This window comes from Amphiprion ocellaris, chromosome 16, assembly GCF_022539595.1.
Source record: "Amphiprion ocellaris isolate individual 3 ecotype Okinawa chromosome 16, ASM2253959v1, whole genome shotgun sequence".
NCBI classification, from domain to species: Eukaryota; Metazoa; Chordata; class Actinopteri; family Pomacentridae; genus Amphiprion; species Amphiprion ocellaris.
The window spans coordinates 19,171,374-19,190,687 of record NC_072781.1 but is presented as its reverse complement, the minus strand read 5'-3'; the positions used below and the strand labels follow the sequence as shown (position 1 = coordinate 19,190,687).

The 19,314-nt window shown below is 38.3% G+C and overlaps 1 long non-coding RNA gene across 1 annotated transcript; it reads right to left on the bottom strand.

Annotated features, from left to right (window-relative positions):
• Positions 1-7,350: 7,350 nt before the first annotated feature.
• LOC118470771 (uncharacterized) lies at positions 7,351-18,734 on the bottom strand. Its single transcript, XR_004847911.2, has 3 exons — positions 16,183-18,734; positions 10,155-10,397; positions 7,351-9,843 (listed from the first exon to the last, which is right to left on the bottom strand). It is a non-coding gene; the product is annotated as an uncharacterized LOC118470771 (long non-coding RNA).
• Between the last annotated feature and the right edge of the window lie 580 nt (positions 18,735-19,314).

The window sequence follows — 19,314 nt, the reverse complement described above, 5'->3', positions numbered from 1 at the left end:
GGCGTCACTTCCTGCTCGCGCGGTGAAAGTTCAGGTGTCAATTAAAGGTGGTCTCACGCGCAATCTACAACGGTCGATTAGAAAACAAATTGTAAAACTGTCGTAAAACTTGTCGAAAACTAAAAGAAAGTAAGATCAATAGAAAAAGGCACAAAGAAAAACATAAAATGACGATGTTTTCTTCACTATCAGTGTCGACTTGAGGGCATGCTAAACAGGTAAGCAGTAATGAGAGGCGGTATTAAATTGTTTTAGCTAACACACTGTCTTCTAAGATATGTGCGTGCGTGCATGTGTGTCCGTGCACATCGTGCGTGCGCTCGAGGGTGCACTTTACTTGAGAGGTAAATCATACAAACATGGGAAGTGCTTTTGTGTCATGAGTGGGACATGGAGGTGCAGATAAAGGGTTCACTTGAATGAACACATACATGCTTGTCACCCCACTTGACAAGTGCATCTTAACCAAACACACCTGCCTGTGTTGGTTTTATCGTTCTGCCGCAACCAGTGCAGTATGTACACACCACTGGCCTGAGGCTCCGGCTGGGCCATCCATCAAACTGAGATTATTGCACTTATCTAGAGTACATCTCTGAATGAAATGCTAAGGCTTAGTGAAATATTAGGCTGTACAAAAATGTGAGCGAGATAGCGTTTAATGCATCTGAGGAGCTCACCCTCATGTTTTACATTAACTATTACATTAGGTGGATATTACAGCACAATGTCACTTAGCTAGAAAGGATGTAGATGTGGCAAAATGTAGGTCATAGGCTGTATATCACCTTTAGTGTTGAAAATGGCTTTTTAGTTTGCCCTAAAAGCATGTTTTAAATTTGGGGTCATCATCAGGTTTATATGTGTTCTGTTGGAGCTAGTTCCCATTCTTTATTCAGCTATATGATGATTATTGGAAATATTCAAATCCAAAGTTTCATGTTTTTATAGCTGTTCCACTTAAGTAGGTGAAAATTTCAAACGCATCCACCCAAAAATCAACCTGGAATATGTGATGTGTTTAGAAATTAGAATTTGGTAATAAGATAATTGAAACTCCAAGATGGAAATTTTCCAACCATACAAGCCATACTGTGAATGCAGCTAAACACCGTATGTATCAGAGTGCCCTGATCAAGCCCTTTTTGAGAGGATCTCGGCTCTTAAACACATTTTTTTGTTGTTTCTGTATATTTTTTGCATTTGTGTAAACAAGTAAAATCAAATTGTCTATCTCTAACAATCTCTATTTGCTTCTGGTCAGTTGTTGACATCGTTGTGAAGCAGTCAGCAAGACAGGTTTTTCTCTTAAGAATTTATATAGTAATTCACTTGATTTAACAACAACAGATATTGGCTGCTGCTAAATAGTTAAAAATAATAAATCCAGTTTCTTTTTCCTTGACCTTAATGGAAAACATTATGACATGACATCATGTAGGATGTGAATGAGAATTCATGAGGACAAAGGAAAACATAACCATGATGTTAACGGAGTACCATTGCTCTTGGTGCATTGTTTCTGAAAGGATTTGTCGGGTGTCATTAGGGTTTTGCGATATATAGCTGAAAAGTCAGTTACAATAGTTAAATTGTAATTTGATATAAATAATTATTGATCATTTATTTATCTATTTGAATTTAACCACTTAAGCTTATTTATCAAGGCACAGTGGTAATACTTTTACCATTAAAGCAGTAATAAAAACACACACAAATCAACACATTTAACCACATAGATTAATAGTTACAAAGGAATGACCTTAGTACACATTAAGTAAAGAAATCAGTGGCACTCAATGGGTGATCACGGTGAGGCTGCCACAATGTGCTGAGGTTAAGGCTCAGAGTGGCTTCCTGGATGGGTTATCACCAGACAGGGACTTCCATGCACATCCCATTGTGAAGTCCATTAGCCCTTGAATCAGGTTGTCAGGATTGTGTTGCTTAGATGGAGATGGTTAGTTTTCAGTGTTTTCAGACTGTGAAGCCTCTTTCGCAACAGCAAATGCAGAAAGCACCAAAAAGACCAGGTAGTTGTAGGCTAGCGTGCCTCAGGAGTTCTGCACGGAAGCGATGGGGAGAGCAATGAAAGGTGAAGGGCATCCATTATCAAGGGATATGATGCTGTCTATGAACCAGAGAAGGAGCACACTTGGAGTTTAATGTACCCAAACTTTGTGTTTTCAGTATGTGCTTTCATTGCAGTTTGCATCAGATCCATTTAAGTCAAACTATCAAATATTAAATTGATAAATGTGCTTATTGCTACTGATGAAATGTCTATAGTTGGTATTGCTTTGGTTTTGTTGCCTAGACAGCATTATCTCCTTTCCTTTTGTAAAGGATGCTTCAGTGTATCCTGTACTTAAGAAAGGAAGCATTGAAGCACCTTTCCTTAACATTTGGGGAATTAAACCAAAGCTTACATCCTAGTCATTTCACTCAGCTAGGAACCTTCTTAGCAACCACTATTTTATACATAAACAATTTTTCTATAATTTTTCCTGAATTGCCACGACAAGTATTGATACTGCAATTTGAAACTGCATTCAGTGCGACAGAAGCATTTATCCAAATGACCCACTCATGGATTAAAGTGGGACTGTGCAAAATCTGACTGCACAGCATGAGTTTGCAATGACTGATGTTCTAAGGGGTCAAATATAATTGCAAAAAAGCTTCTTGAAGATTGGATCGGCTTGTTTGATTTCTCTTAAGTGAATGGTGGCCATTGTGGGTAAATTTTGAAGACAAATAAAACCTTAAAGACCATTAGGAGTCCACTGAATTTGGTTTACAGCTGAAGATAAGACCTGAGTTGTTTTAGTTTGAGTATTCACACTGCACAGCTGGTGCACTTGCAAGTGTATATGATTTATCCAGTCTCATCACTGCTCACATTCCTTTCCGGGAATATTTTATTATCTGTTGTGGTTAGCAGTGTCAGGTTGAGCTGAATGAAATAACGACCAGAGACATGCAGATACACAACCAGGGTCATGACACTCTTGCCTAATTTGACAATAAGTCAAACACTTTCATATATTACCCTCTGTAGGAACATAATGCCGTGGTACTTACTCTGTGAGATAAAAACATGAAAGACACTGCATTCCAACATCACCTGTATCCTTTTATTACTCTCCTCGCGTAGAGGATACATTGGTGCATTTAAAAACAAAATATCATGCTATAAATTAGAGAGCAGTAATGTAAGGACACTGTCTACATTTTGAGGGAACCACGCTGAAGGTCATAAACTGTCCAGCATTTAAGTGAACCTTCCTGCATGGCCAGGCCCACAAGTTGAACCACATTAGCCACGGCCCCTAACGGCCGCCATCCACTCTGTGCACATGGTTCTGGTTTAGGCCCCTTTCTTCAACACTATATAAGTTGTATTACATTTATTAAACACTTAAAAAATCCCTGGCTGCAAGGTTGTCCATCTGTTGAGGACAAGAGAAAATATATGAAAGAGGCATGAGGCACAGTGGGGAGAGGGGAAACAGTTGTGATGTCAGTGCTGGTCTTAATGTGGTGCAGGTCTAAGTTCTGGACGGATGACTGATTTAGAATGTATAGCTTTTGCCGAGAGAACAGTTAGATCACAGATGAATTTTAATCAAAAAAGAAGGAGCAAGGCACACAAATCACCTCTGCTTTGCACTCAGGAATGTTTTTGTGCATGGCTTTGATATATAGGTGCAGATGTGCGACTGCAGCATGACGAGCAGAGCTAAAAAGGGCCGCTAAGCTGGGGCAACATGTCAGCCCGGTGACTCCCTAAAGGTTTTGATTTCTCCCTCATAACCTTAAAAAGTGGTAGTGTAACTAACATCAGGAAAAGCTACAAGATCCACTCATCACTGGTACAGTCTGTGTGCTTGTTGTTTTCTGACTCATTTCAAATCAAAAAACAAGTGAAGAGTTGGAACATCATGACAGGAAATAGTGAAATTGCTGCTATAATTATCTTTTTGATATTATTTGAATGTCTCATCATATTCCAACACATATTTATGCAGTAGGGTCCATAAGTATTTGGACTGTTAACACTATGATTTGCCTCTGCTCACCACCATAATGTATTTTAATGACGGAATCAAGATGTGATGGAAGTGTACACTTTCAGCTTTAATTTAAGGAGATTAACGGAAACATTGCACCAGGATCTAAAGTAACTGCACAAACTAACATAATTATAAATGTAAGGATTATTTTTACTACTTGGTTACAAATCCTTTGCATTCATTGACTGCCTGATGTCCATGGGCTCCATGGACATCACAAATGCTGAACTTCCTCCCTTGAGATGCTTTGCTGGGCCTTTACTGTAGCCGCCTTCTGTTACTGCTTGTTTGTGCGTCTTTCTTCTCTCACTTTGGTTCAGTAAGTGTAAAGCAGCTCAGTTGGGTTGAGGTCAGGTGCCTGACTCATCCATTTCTCTACCTTAAGAAGCTGTTCAGTTGCCTTCAGTATATTTTGGGTCATTATTCATCCGTACTGTGAAGCACCTTCCCATCAGTTTTCTAGCATTTGACTAAATCTGAGCAGAAACCTCTGTACACTTCAGAATTCATCCTGCACTTCTGTTAGCAGTCACATCATCAATAAACACCACTGACCCAGTTCTGTTGGCAGTCATGTGTGCCCATGCCACAACACTGCCTCCACCATGTTTGACAGATGATGTGGTCTGTTTTGGATCAAAAGTTTTCATTCCTTCTTCATTCTCTTTTCCTGCCATCATTCTGATGCAAGCTTGTCTTGGTTTTATCAAAGAATCTTCTTTCAGAACTTTGCAGGTTTTTAAGATATTTTCTAGCAAAGCCTGCAAAATCTGACCATTCTGTTCTTGTTTGCATCTTGAAATACACAATCTGTATTTAAATTCATTGTGGCGTCTCTTGTTTGTAGACTTTGACAGTGATGAGCCGACCTCCTTGAGAGTGTCATCGTCTTGACTTGATATTCCTCAGCAAGCAAAGCATTCTGCTATCTTCTACTTTAGTTCTCTTTCATGGTCTTCCAGGCATTTTGGTGCTGTTGAGCTCACCAGTGCATTCCTTCTTTTTAAGAATACACCAAATTGTTGATTTGGTCACTCTTAAAGTTTCTGCTGTCTCCCTGATAGGTCTGTTTTGTATTTTCATTATTCTAATGATGGCCTCTTTCACTTGCATCAACACCTCTCTTGACTGCATATGGAATCGATGATGAGCATATGTTCATGGAAACTTTGGTATCAAATTCAAATTCAGCACTTGGATTCAACTCCAGTCCTTTTATGTCCTTAATTTGTCATGACATAACAAGAAAACAGATCACAACTGGCCGTGAAAATGTTTTTCAGAAAATTGTCTGCCTACTTTCAAATTCCGTGAAAATGGTAGGAGAATGTATAAAATGGCTGTAATTTCTGAGCAGTTAATACAATATTTTTGTTAAAACCCTCAAAGTCCACCCTTGAGCTGAATCTTGATTGCTTCATTTCAAATCAGATTTGGTGGGGAACAGAGGTAAAATTACAAAGGTTAAGTCATTGTCCAAATGCTTAAGGAGATTTGTTGCAATATGTGTTCAGTCCTGAATGTCAAACATGTTATGTCCACAGCTCTCTATGATAGGTCTTTAACCACATAAAACCATTTACAAAAGATGAAAAAAATTGCTTTTCTGCCTTTGCATAACAGGACAGTGTCTGTCAGGACGTCTTGTGGAAGCCAGGCCATTCTGCATATATATTACTGAAACAATTGCTGTGCCAGCGGCAAAGCTCCCCAGATCTGTTTGTGACTTTTTGGTGTCTAGCTTGTTGACCTCCACACAGTATTTTTTTTTCTTGCTGGTGAAGTAGTTTTTCTGAGTGCTTGTGTGTGATTCAAATGAGGGTCAGAACCTTCATGCCTGATATAAGTATCTTGTGGAGACCAGATCGTTTACGGCAGTGAAGTGAAGAAGTGAAGAAAGTAGAGTTGTTGTAGCAGTATCCTGTTACACAGTGGACTAAGATGGAGCTTGAGATCAGGTGCAGAAATGATGCAGTTCTGGACTGTTAAGTTGAAAACATTAACTAGTAGATCTAGAGTACTTTCTAACCCTCACCCATGGTCATGAGTTCCAGATATTAATGTAAAGACTGAGAGCTTGATTTGATGGGGTGGTTCCTGTATCTGGTCCCCTGGATGCGTCCATGTGAAGATATTTCAAGCATGTCCAATAGGGAGGAAACCTGCAGCAGTCCCAGTTGGAGAGTTTTCATATCTCATCTTCTCTCACCTTGGGATGCTCTACAGAAGAAACAGCTGGAAAAAGTGTCAGAGTGAAATGAATGCTCTTTGCTTAGCTTGCTTTCACCACAATCCAGGCCTGGTTGAGAAATGGTGGAAAATGGATGCATGGATTCCATTCATTTCTATTTCTGTAGAATGTATCTTAAATTTATCTTACATGTATCTTACATGTGTGAATACTAAGTGAGAAATTTAAGGAGCCAATTGAAATTTGTAACCATAATCGAATTTCTCATTTACACAATGGTTGCTTTTTAATTTACCTGAAAAACCTGCATTTCAGGTTGATTAGACCGATCCAGTGTACGCATGATCGTATCTAGGAGTTGAATCTGTGTGCAACCACTTTCTCATGCACATGCTTGTTTTGCTCCTTTACATATTTGATATATTTTATCTTAAAACACATCAATGTATAGGTGTTTTTGAGTTACTGCCTAAACTCTTCATCTACATTTGTAGTTTGTAACTATTTCTCCATATGTGATGTTTTCCAGATTGTCTGTTTGTTGACTATAGCATTCAGTATTTTAAATAAGGAATACATTTTTACAATTAAGTTCAACAAATAATTAATTTCATGTCTTTAATTTTTTTTTTGCCATTTATAATATGCATACATATGCTGAGCCCACATAGGCTGATTAAGAGACCAAAAATGTTGCAGTGTTGAAAATGTTTTCAAATATGAGCAGAACGTCTTACTTCTTATTGCTTTCGTAATATTGGAGATAGTTGTTTTCTGCTATTTTAATGTTATGATTATGTTCAAAGTCTTATATGTTGTGCACTTTTAATGATACATAAATACAAGCAAAGTAAGAAATCCAGATAGTGGCCTCACTGTACCCTTACAGGCCTCTTAATTCTAACATGCACAGCTTAATGTCAGCAGCACACTCTGAGGTCACATTTAACAGGTCAGGAGAACAGGTGTCCATCCTGCAGCAGTATGGAAAGACTCTACCCAGGCCAGAGGAAGCACCTACATGTGTATGCCCTGCAGTCAGCCCGGTACAGGATGAAATAATTCATCAGAACTGTTCAGAAGAGACATTGTGAGGCAAAGTTCAGAGGCATGCTAATGATAAGAGCATGTTCACAGAGAAAAGGAAAACTGTCAGCTCTGAATGAATTGGGAATGGCAGAACAGAGGTTAGGCCATTTCAAACTCCTTATATCTTTGTATAATCCATGTAGAGGGTTTGCAAATGTCCAAAAGAAATTGGTGGTTTTGTAGCACATGGTGCATGCATTATGTTGTGTGTCTCCTGGTGTGCATGGATTTTTTTGGTCCAGTTTTACTACAGCGCAACCTGTTGGATATTTAAAGAGGAAAATGCTGGGATAGGTATGTTGTTCATTTGCACTTCATGTCAATGCAGTTTTATTTGTTGAAAATGTGAAAATATAGATTTTTTTAATCCATATGCTGAAGATTTTCCAGTTAAATTAAAAATGCAACTGCACTTTACAGGGGAAAGCTTTAAAGTATTTTAAAGTAATGAATAAAGAGTCTTCGCAAATTATCATTTTTCTAGGAAGGTAAAATGTATAGTGAACCCACATTTGCATTGCCAATATCTTACCAGTCACTTAACAGTGATATATTTACATGTACAACAAATACTGCATTTGCACAGAAAGCACATTCAAAAACACACAAATAAAAAGGAGTATTACTTTGGCTCTACAGAAAAAAAATGAGTGGGTTGTATCATTACGTTTACCAGTCTTCAAAGCTTGGAGCAGAATGCAATCATCTTATTACCAGTTTCTACAAGGATAAACATCCCACACAGCTACTCAGTCTGCACACTTCTATAGCAATTTGCCTGTATTAAGTCTTAAATTAACATTTTCTTCTACACACATATATACATTTAACACAGTGTAGTAAAGTCAGGCTTGTGTATAAAGATGCATATCAAGATTAAACTTTTAAAATTTCTGTAAGTACATTAGTTAAAGCACAAGACTGCAGTAATGGCAACTAAGTTTAAATGAATGCATGAGGTGAAAACAATCGGATTTAAATGTTAGTTGTTTTTAGTATTTACAAAATGAGAAGAAAACATAATATAAAATTATAAAAATCAATATCTAAAAATAGAACGTATTTAGAAAGCCCATGCAATTTTGATTGTGGAAAATGTTTATTTGTAATATGTGAATGTGGATCTTAAAGTGGAACTAAATCCTATCATGTAAGTAGTCGGTCAACACTGGCTCAGATTTCTTTTCAAGATTTTTCAGATTTAATTTGTGTATGTCTCATCTAATATTTATTGATTGTCATTTATTTAAAATAATAATATTAATTAAAAAAAAACCTCTAGCTACATGTGAAATATGTTGAATATTGGATGAAATGTGTATGAGGCATATGTGCCAACAGGTTAGGTGCTTTATAATTCCAAGTTTTTGTCACTGTAGCGAATGTGGATTTGCACCATTACGCAAAATTTATGCCAAAAATCACTGAAATCTGGTAGTGAAATTTCAATCTGATTTACTGTAAATACATTCTACATATGTGATACAGCACAGATCCTGAAGATTCATATGTTCATGACTAGCAGTTCAACTTGACTGTTTATAAATTTAGTAAAAATTTTACATGCAGTCTAGTTGTTTTTAAAGAGCAGTGATCATATTTTCTACACTGTAAATATATGTTTGCTTTGCTAAAACTGATGTAACAAAAATGTAGCTGTACCATCAGATTTGAGTAAATGATATTTATTAGGGAAGCAATATATAAAATTTTTGCTGCTATGTGACTTTCCGTTTCAGTTTGGCCGATATCAATATGTGCACATACTTTTCCAACTAACTGCAGAGAACATCAGGTCTCTCCTATAGTGGAATTATGTATTGATATATATATTAATAATTATCATATTATAAGGCCTGTTCCTATTGTCATGGCCCTCTTGCAGGTACAGACAAAAAACAATGCTTTTCAGATGTACAAATTCACTGAGCAAAATAAGAAATCAACTTACATGTAAAACAGTCCATATTATTTATTTTTATGTACAATTTTCAAACAAAACTTCAAGCCCTTAGCCTTGCAGGCATTATCTGCTTGTCAATGGTTATGATCATATCTTATTTCATAGCATTTATCATCTACCAATGATGATACTGATATCATCATGCATCCCTAATATTTACATTAAAAATGTATCTTTAATCAGTTTATTAAAATTAGAAAACAGCAATTTAGTATAAACTATCAGTGTTTTTGCTCTTCTGTTGCTAAATAGAGTGCATGTTTATAGATTGTTAAAGGATATTAATTTGTGCAGTATGACAGACAGATTGACATTTCACAAAAGTTACAGGTGCATAATTACGTTGCAGTTGCTGTAAAATTGATGCAAAGTAGGTGAAATATTATTCTAAATGTTTCCTTTGCAGCATAATGTCAGGAAGGTCATGAAAGAAAAGATAACAGCCCTCCATCTTTGGGAAATAAATGCCCAAATAGATGACCTTTGTTTTCACTGTGCTGAAAGCCAGGAAAGAGTCCTACAACCTGCAATGAAACATTTCACAGATTATACCACAGATGACTTGTCAGGTTTGATGACAGCTGCATTGTCTACCATCACAGACATAAGCACAAGTGTAGCATTGTAGAATCGGTGATTAGAAATATAATTAGTAGTGCTGCAATGCTTGTAAGTACACAATTCTCCACCTACAGCAGGAGGTGACACAAAGAAACAGATTTGTCAATATTTCAAGCTCCAAATAAAAATAACATTCATGTTTAATGCCTGTTTTTGTGTTTGTCTTATGCCAGAAACATGACACCATTAAACAGCTCCTGCTACTTGGACTCACTAGTATCTGCTGAGCGTCCGGTCATTGTTCCCAGGAATCATTCTTCCCTCAGGTCAGACACACTGCTGCGCTTTCAGCATCTCTCTTGTTCTTCTTCTTCTCCAGGACACACCACTTACACTGTGTAATCTCCACATACTCCATCTTCAAATAGACTCTTCCAGATGTTTTGACCATAGATGCTTTAAGTGTATTCTTCGCCAATTGTGGTTTGTTTGTAGCAGCAGTTCATTGTTTTCTAAGCTGTAAGAAAGAATATGTCTTTCAATTAATATTAGTCCTCATGCTTCTGTGAAGTGATGGCATATTGATAATTGCTACAATTGTCAATGTGACAACAAAGGTCAAGGTCTATGATGGAGAAATGCTGAAATATTGTCTAATTTTTGTGTCACATCAACCACAAAAGGTTACTCCGATGACATTAAACAGAGCTGACATCTCTGATTGGCAATTTGAGGCTCATGACCTTTTGTGATGTACACAGCTGGTACTGTACTGCAAATTCTCGATATTACAACGACTGGTTTTAGTAGGCTTCTTATTGATTGGAGTTTTTTAGGCACTGAGGTGTGCAAGACATTTCTATTCAAGCAAGCCGAGGTATGTGATTCACTAAAGCTGCCTTGCTGCTCCCACACAGCTACATTCACCTGAAGAGAAGTATTAATTCATGTCATGGCTGCTCTACTTACACACACAAACTACCTGTTAAAACAGCTAGTCAATATATTTAACAGTTCAAGGAAAAACCAAAGTCTTAACCGATGAACATTTGTAACATTAAGTGTCTCAGATATCCAGGTCAGCTCCACTAGGACCATCGATTCTGTGTCAAACAAACTCAATCCACATATGGTAATGGTACACCTGATGGTTAATCCCTTAAATATGAATTGATTCTGATAACAACCCTGTACACTCTAAGCCTTTCCATCTGTTTGCAAATAGTTTTCAATTATGAATATATTTAAAACCTCATTCTAGTGCTTGCAAAAAAGGTCACATTCAAACATGGCTTTTGCCACAAATATGCTATTTTCCAAAAGAAAGACCAATTTGATGCTCATCGTGTGCCCTGGTGTACCTAAGCACTGTTTAAAGAACATCAATGCAAAGAGGGATTAAATATTCCTGTATTTTGCTAATCATTTATGAAATGCATAATTATCTCAGCCGCTTGTTGAGTGGATTAGGAATCATTGATTCTCTCTCTCCCTCTCTCTCTCCATGTATATATAGTGTCTACCTAACCCTTTCAAACTCCCCAATAGAAATATTCTGGATAATATGTACGCATATATTTGGCAGAGCTGCACTCTGGTTCGTATTTCATGCAATGTGAATGACTAATCCATGAAATGTGTGGGTGGGATGATTAACACAGACACCAGCACTGAAAATATGTTTGCTTTGAAACTCTGAATGTGATACGAACATGAAACTATGAATAATTGGCAGAGAATGGAAGCCTGTGTAGATTTAGAACTCAGAAACGCAGTATATGACTAATTGTGTTAAGTGAAAATGAAGTGCACTTTTGTTCCTGGGATAATTAGCTTTTAAATGTTGCGAGGGCGATTGTGGAAGCTCTCCTGGGCTCCGCTGCTTTTGGAGTGAGCCCTCTAGCTCTCCCATGGGGTAGCAGCACTTGTTACAATGCAGCTGCAGGCCAGAAGAGTGGAGGGGAGGCAACACTTGTTAAGAGACCAGCATGTGCAGAAATACTTCTTACTTTTAGACAAAAGTGTTGTTTTGGCTAAAGGTTACAGCACCAGTTTTAACTTAATTAGTGTTGTTTCTAATTGTGGAAAAATTCATTCAAGTGTTTTTCAGCAGCTTGTTTTACATGCATTTTACACTTTTGGTTTTGTTAATGAATGCACAGTTTTGGGGGCTTCCACTCTCGATAACAATGGCAATTTTATTTACTGTCAGAGCTGTAGTGTTGGAAGAAAGGATGTACATTTTTAGAATTACAGGAGTATGCAAAATATTGTTAACACTTTACAAGAAAGCACTTACCTTGAAAAACACTGCTGTACTGCAAGCTTAAACTTAATTTGAAGCAATCAAAATAAAATGCAGCATTTGTCGGCCTGCTATGACGCTATGCACCATGTTACTGCTGGTAGGTTTCAACCTTTTTTTTTGTCAGTGTAGTTTGTTTGTTTTGGGGAAATACTGTCCTGACTTTGTCCTAATGACAAGACAAATAATTTTTCAGCTTTTAGCTAATTTCCTAGGAGTTTTGGTGATAGTTTGAGTAATTACCCAGAATATACCTGCAACAGTTCATCAATAAATCAATCAGATGCCAACTATTACGTTGAATGTCAACTTATCAGTTGGAGTATTTTTTTTTTTAGCAGACAGTTAAAATCTTCTGATTCCAACTTCTTAAAAAATATCAGGTTTCTTTCCTCGTCTGTGACAGTAAAATGCACTTGGTTTCTGGACAAAAGAAAACATTTGAGGACGTCATCTAGGCTTTGGGAAATACTTATTTATTTATTCAACAGTTTTCTGTTATTTTAAACAACTAATCCATTTACTGCTAAAAGTAATGTACAGATTATTCAACTTTGTAAGTAATCATTAGTATCAATCCTAACTTTTTGTATAGAACTACTTCTCCCTTTCTCTTCTATGAAGGTTATGTTCTTCTCATCCTGTGTTCTGTTAATAGAAATGTGTTTCAGGATGGGAATGCTACATAATAGTGCAGGATGTTTGCATTAACTTATTAAAAATGCCTTAACGTGTAACTGAAATTTCTTCACATAGATGCAGGACATTTAGTTTCAGAATAAAGCAAAAGGAAGACGAGGATTTAGGAAAGAGACAGGACAAAAAAGGTGGTGGCGGGGAGACAGGGAGAGAGTAATTACTTGATGTAAAGGCCACAAACAGAGCTCCCGCTGTCGCTGAAAAATCAAATCTGTCAGCAATTAGAAGGAGGCCAAGCAGCACTTGTCAGGGGACAATGGGGCAAGAGGAGAGGGGGTTAGCAATTATTAGAGCTGATAGAGTACCTTTATTTATCTAAACAGCAGGTTAGTTGCCCAATCTCCTCCTTTGTCACTTGTTGCTTATGTGAAAGGGGCACCACTTAATCCGAATAGTGTTCCTTGTGGCAACCAGTGGGTATTATACCCTGGCCAAGAGCTGGAGAGGGCTGCTTTTCAGTGTGGGGAAGAATAATCCAGGGGTTGATCTCATGCTCTTGCAATGCTTCCTTTGCTCAAAGCGCTGATCAGGATCCCTTACGTTTGAAGCTATTTATTAGAAGTTTACGGGGGAGGGGGGGTCACTAGTCTAAAACATGTAGTCATTATCAAAGACTTCTGCTCCTTGAAGGGGCAAAAGCTCACAGGGTCTCAGGGAAGGGATTTGAGATGTGTGTGGCTTATTTTCATTTCAAGCCAACTGCAAATGCAGTCCACAGTATAAACTCTGTGGTTCTCAAAGAAATATAACAGCATCATGTAAACTAGGGATGACGGCCCTTTGTTGAGTTAATGAAAGATGTGGAGAAATGTTATTAAATGCTGGCTGGGGAAGGAATAATTTGGAAGTAAAGGGCTCTTATTAGTGGTTGCTTAGAATGTAAACTTCACAATTAGTGTAAGATTAGCATTTAATACTTCATAATTTATGAGAAAAAAATATCACCAATTCTCATCTGAGGTTTTGAAACTTGGAAAATATGTTAAGCTGATTTAATAACAACACATAATGATGCAAATAACAAAGACACTGGTTTGTTCTTAGATACCATCTTTAACAAGACATTTAATTTTACATTTGACATTCTCTGTGCAATTATTATTTTCTTAATTTCCATCCAAAAACACCATGTTGGGAAAAAGTTTCTAATACTTTTTAAAGTTTAATGAGTGCAAACTAGTTGGATGAAAGCTTTAATAATTAATATCATAATGTTTTCTCATCATGTCTATTAAAAGGTAAAATTTGTTCATGCAATTAATTGCATCAGTATCTCTCAGGTGCAGAATGCAGAAGCTTTACTGCAGTTTTACATGAAGCAGGAAGAATAATTCATGTTTAACAAAGTCAGCAGTCAGAGGAAAGAAATGGGGTGGAGGGACTATAAATTATTTGATAAACAAACGGTTAAGTTTACGGTTCTTTAAAAGAATTACGCGCAAGAACTAAACTATGTAATTTGCTGATGATGTGAATTCATTCCATTAATGATGTGCGTATATTTGTAATGTTTCCGACTTGAACTATATGGAAGTTAAGAGCGGAGAAACATCAACTCAAATGTGCACTGTCTTATAATGTGGTTGATAACTCTTTTGCTGACACAGGCTAATTTCCTCAAACATCCTTAACTGGGTAGAAAATTAATATCAGCCTCACTCTCAAATGCTCTGTTGTTCAATTAAAATTGAAATTGGAAATTTTATTAACAACGTCTCAATAAACTTTAAGAATAACAAGAATTGGCAAAGTTTATTTGAAGTATCATTTTGAGTAAGGAGGTTATAGTTTCTAGATAGAAGTCTAAATGTGATTCAAATATTAAATATAAATTTATCTAAATATTTTTTCACTTGTCCATATAGCATGTTAGAAATTGCCTGAAGAGCTAAGAGTCATTTTCAATTGGCAGAATTACAGTAAAGTTATTGCTTTATGTCAGTGATCGTTGCCTCCTCAGTAGGACACGCTATCTCCACACACCCAGTGAACAACCCTTCTTATTTCTGGAAGTTGCCTCCTGAGTCGTAAAGAAGAGGATATTTGTGGTGATACAGTCCGATTGTCAATGAAGTATGCACACTGTAGTAAAGTGGTGTCTTAGATATTCCTGTCTCTATGGAATCCAGATGTGCAAAATATGAAATCCCATAAATCACTGGAGGCTGATTAACTCTCTACATTTGGCTATTGAGAAATGCATAAGTACATCACTCATGGCTCAAAGCAGATTTCTACAGATTACTGAGATGCATATTTTCTAAATAGTGGCAGGTTTTAATGTGGTTTACGGAGCGCTCAGATGGTAGAACAAGCAAGCAAGGTTCATAAACTGGAGACACAGACGGCTGATTCTTTAAGTCGACATTTAGGTATTTGCCTGTTCCTCACACATACAAACATGTGCTGCTAAGATCCATTACTGACAGAGCATGTGAAGAACTCATTTGAAGTCGCTGTTAGGTACAAAATTGTGCAAAACTTCCTTGTGCAATGATACCTATTTATCAGTACTCGAGTTGGAAAAAGAAAGAATCTATTCATGTTGATTTGGGAGTTCAGTTAGTGATGTACTATGTTCTCATTTTTTTGTGGAAAAAATAAATCTAATACTCTTTCCACCTTAATTTGAAGAAAAATTTGTCTAATTGGAGTTGAGGAAAACTGGTGGTCATAAGGAATACATGAAGAACATTGTTTCTTTTCTTCAAAATGCTTTCACAGCTTAAACAAATTTAATAAGACTTCTTTTGACTGACAGGAGAGCGCTCTCCCACAATGTCTTCTTTTTGCTCTCACATTCCTCGTAAGCAGCTGTGCGCCGTTTTGAATGAGATGAAGGCTGCAAATCTGCGCTGCACACACATACTATCGACTTGGAACAAGTAAGACTTTTATACAAGTCTTTGCAGACCTGAATGTGCTACTCATTACACATTTCTGAAGAGTTATTTTGCATCATTGAGTTTTGTAAATTCAGATAGTGTACAGTACAAACTACAGTCATATCACAGCACTCATCATTAGTTGGTGTTTTGTCCTACAAATATTTAAATCAATCAGTGACAGTTTCATTTAAGTCTACTTGCTGTGCTACACAAGGAGGGAAGTATTTTACATTTTTTGCTGCAGCGGCAACATGTTTGTTTGTACAAAACAAGGCAAGAACTTGTAAGCATGAACAGAGAGGAAAAGGAAAGGAAAAGAAGGCACAGCACTGCCCTAATGTCAGTATCTGCTTGAGTGATCTCTGGCACAAAAACATAGCAACAACAGGCAAGCACTAAACATATCTTACTTTCCAGTTTTCCAGAGCTGTGTCTGAGTGGTAGTTATGTTCATCAGGTTTCCCAGCCTCACTGAGTCAGAGGCACAGTGGAGGTCTGTGCAGGTGGCACGGCTGCAGAGCCCGGCGGGGGTTTTCTGCTCCCTCTCCTCCCTCTCCACAGGTGTTTATTAGCACATATGAGCTGCCACATGTTCCCAGCCCGGCCAGCGCCCGAGGGGGCAAAATCAGTCTTCGCCCATAATCTCCACAACCTGACCAGACCCTCACTCCCACTAACAGGGGCACATGGCGTAGCGTTTATGAAGCACAGCCGAAGTATTACCCTGCCTTTTTCTCTTTTTTTTTCTCCTCTCTCCTCCCTGAACTACTGGATAACCTTTGTAAGCATCTCTCCTTTATTTCCATATTCCAAGTGTAAGGTCAAGAAGAAACATGATATTGATGCAGATAACATGTAAGAGATATCTATTTTCAAAGAGTATTTCAGTTGCAGACTTTTTGTTGCAAATGTTCCTTTAACAGATATCAAACAGCTCAGAACAGCGGTTGAAATGTGTTGCACCTGGTCGGCATGACAGAAACCCATTGTCATCTTAACAGCCCCCCACTCTGCGAGACGTGAATGGTTCTGCTGTGTGTATGTGAGAGGGCAAGAGGGGGAGAGCGGCTGGATAGGAGCTATCGTGTTTGAAGTGGGCATATGGTCGTCGCATTTGCATTTAATGCCCTTCAGATTACTTGTTTTAACTCGTGCTAAACACCTCACTCGGTTGGGGCTAATTTGATGAGGTCATGGTATGACCCTGTGACCCACTCTCTCCGTGTTCTCTAAGTGAAACCAGCTGAGTCACAGAGCAGGAGAATAGTGGAGGAGTAGGAAGAGTCTGTACGTTGTGGCTGGAGTGCCCTGACAATCATGGAGCCTCAGGTACCCATCAGATCGGCGGGTTCGCTGCTCAGTGGACAGCTCACTGTTGTGAAGCCTTCTCCCAGCCGTGACAGAGCTCAGCAGCTCCACAGTTCTCCTCCCAAGCTAAGCATCTAGTCAAAACACATTCAGTCAACCTGGAAAGAATAACAAATGCTCCAGCTTCTTATCGCTCCTCTTTCCACTTTGAAGATGTTTGCAAGAGAGGACTGAACCAATATACATTCAGCCAAAGATGTGTGTGCATTTGTGTGTATGACCTGCATGACCCCTATTAAGACATTTATTTTGCTTTGCATGGCTATACTTTCTTATGTTTCAGAGCTCCTAACAAGAGATTTAACCATGTTTAACCATGACTTTTCTGACATAAGCAATCTTAAAATTATAGTTTTTAAATTGGAAATAGCGTATTTGCTGTGCAATTTATTGTATTTTTGAAATAATATTATCATGTTAAAAACAACATGGCCATCGGCATGCATAGACATTCGTATATGCACACATATGCACACATTCACACACACACACAGGCACACATACAGTCCTCTCAACATGAAAGGCCATAGGAATAGTAAAAGCCCTCTTATGCAATGTTAGATGTTAGTGAGGCCCGTTGAAGTACTGATCCACAGCGGCAAACCGGCTCTTTTCTATTGCTGCAGACTCAAGTGTTGTCCAGACTCCAGAGAATAGTCCCGTATGGTCTGAGGGGCTACATTTTCCTAACCTCCAAGGCCACCGCCGCGAAGGCGCCTCAAGAGAGCCTCTTTCGTGTCAAAGGGGGAAAGCCATTCAACTCAAGAATGGCCTCTGGCTTTTGATCAGTTCACAAGTTACAGTTTTGCAGAGACCCTTTTTTCATGCAAATGGAAATCTTCAAACACTGCGCGGAAATACATCTCTTTCGGATGTACCTTAATAGGTAGTGCTTTTAACATGGGAACTTTCACAGCCAAGGACTTGCTTGAAAGCCTCCTCAGAGTAGTGAAAAGCGCGCTCATCGCCCAGGTGTAGATGGTCCCCTTTAAGAGCTTCTCTGTGTCCCGAGTTTCTTCCAGCCAGCGGCTTTGTATGTTCACTGGAGACCACATTGACTCCCAATTAAGGGATTAGGATAAAGATTATCGGAACCATTTTCAAAACACATAACATTTACTGGCTTTCCCACAGCACTTTGGATCCCCACTCTTATTTTGGCACACTTTAACTTTATTGTTATAGATGGAGCAGCTGTTTCTGAGCCCAAACTGTTATTAAAACTGTTGCTCTAATGCTTGCAACGTCCAGGATAAACTGTTTTCATTCCATTTTAACGAAGTCTTGTTTTTTACGAGCTTGCGTTTGTGCATAAATTCTATATTCCCCTTTACTCTGTTTAAATCCATACATAATCTGAACTTGAGAAGCTATTTGTAGTGTGGGGTTCTGTAAATATAGAGAGGTCTTTCCCAAGTGAGTTCAAATTCAAAGGTGTTGGAATGTCAGGTTTTATTTTGGGTGTCTCTGTGTTTCATGTGTTTCTCTTGGCACACTAAAACTGCCCAATATGCTCCTATTAAAGTTCATGTAGCTGGAATATTGGGCAGAAGGGGGGTGAACCAAACTCTCGTCAAGGTCATGTTCCAATGGAAAGAGCCAACAATGCCAGCGCTAATCCCTCCTCCTCCACCCGCGCTCTGACCCCGTCCCGTGGCTTGTAGGACTCTGTGGTGGGAAAGGACAAGAGGCCCAGCTTGTTCCTATATACTCAGCCCAGCATTAGGCAGCCCAGAGCTTCTGGATTATCTGCCAATTAGCACCAATTGTGCCGGACGGCATTAATGTAATGTTCTATATTTTTTAATACCGTTTAATTTTTGTTCCTCTTCTCTCCCCTCCTTCTATTTGGTTTAATCAAGATTGTCAGCACTCTCTTTTGCCTTTTCTCATTTAAAATAAAAGAGTTGGGGTTTAATTTGGCATTAAGGAGCGTAGAATATGCCTTGCCAGCAGAGCGTTTGTTGGGGGGGAGAGAGTTAGCAGGGAAAAGGGGGAGAGAGAAAGACGGGAGAAAATCATTTTATGGGAGATACTGTGAAGGACTTGTTTGAACAGGCCGTGAGCCTCAGTGTCCTGCTACATTAGCGGGGAAGTCAGCTTTGTGCCGGAATAACGTGTTGCCTCACTATTGTGCCCCCTACGGTGGAAGGGTTTGGTGGGTTTGGATTAGG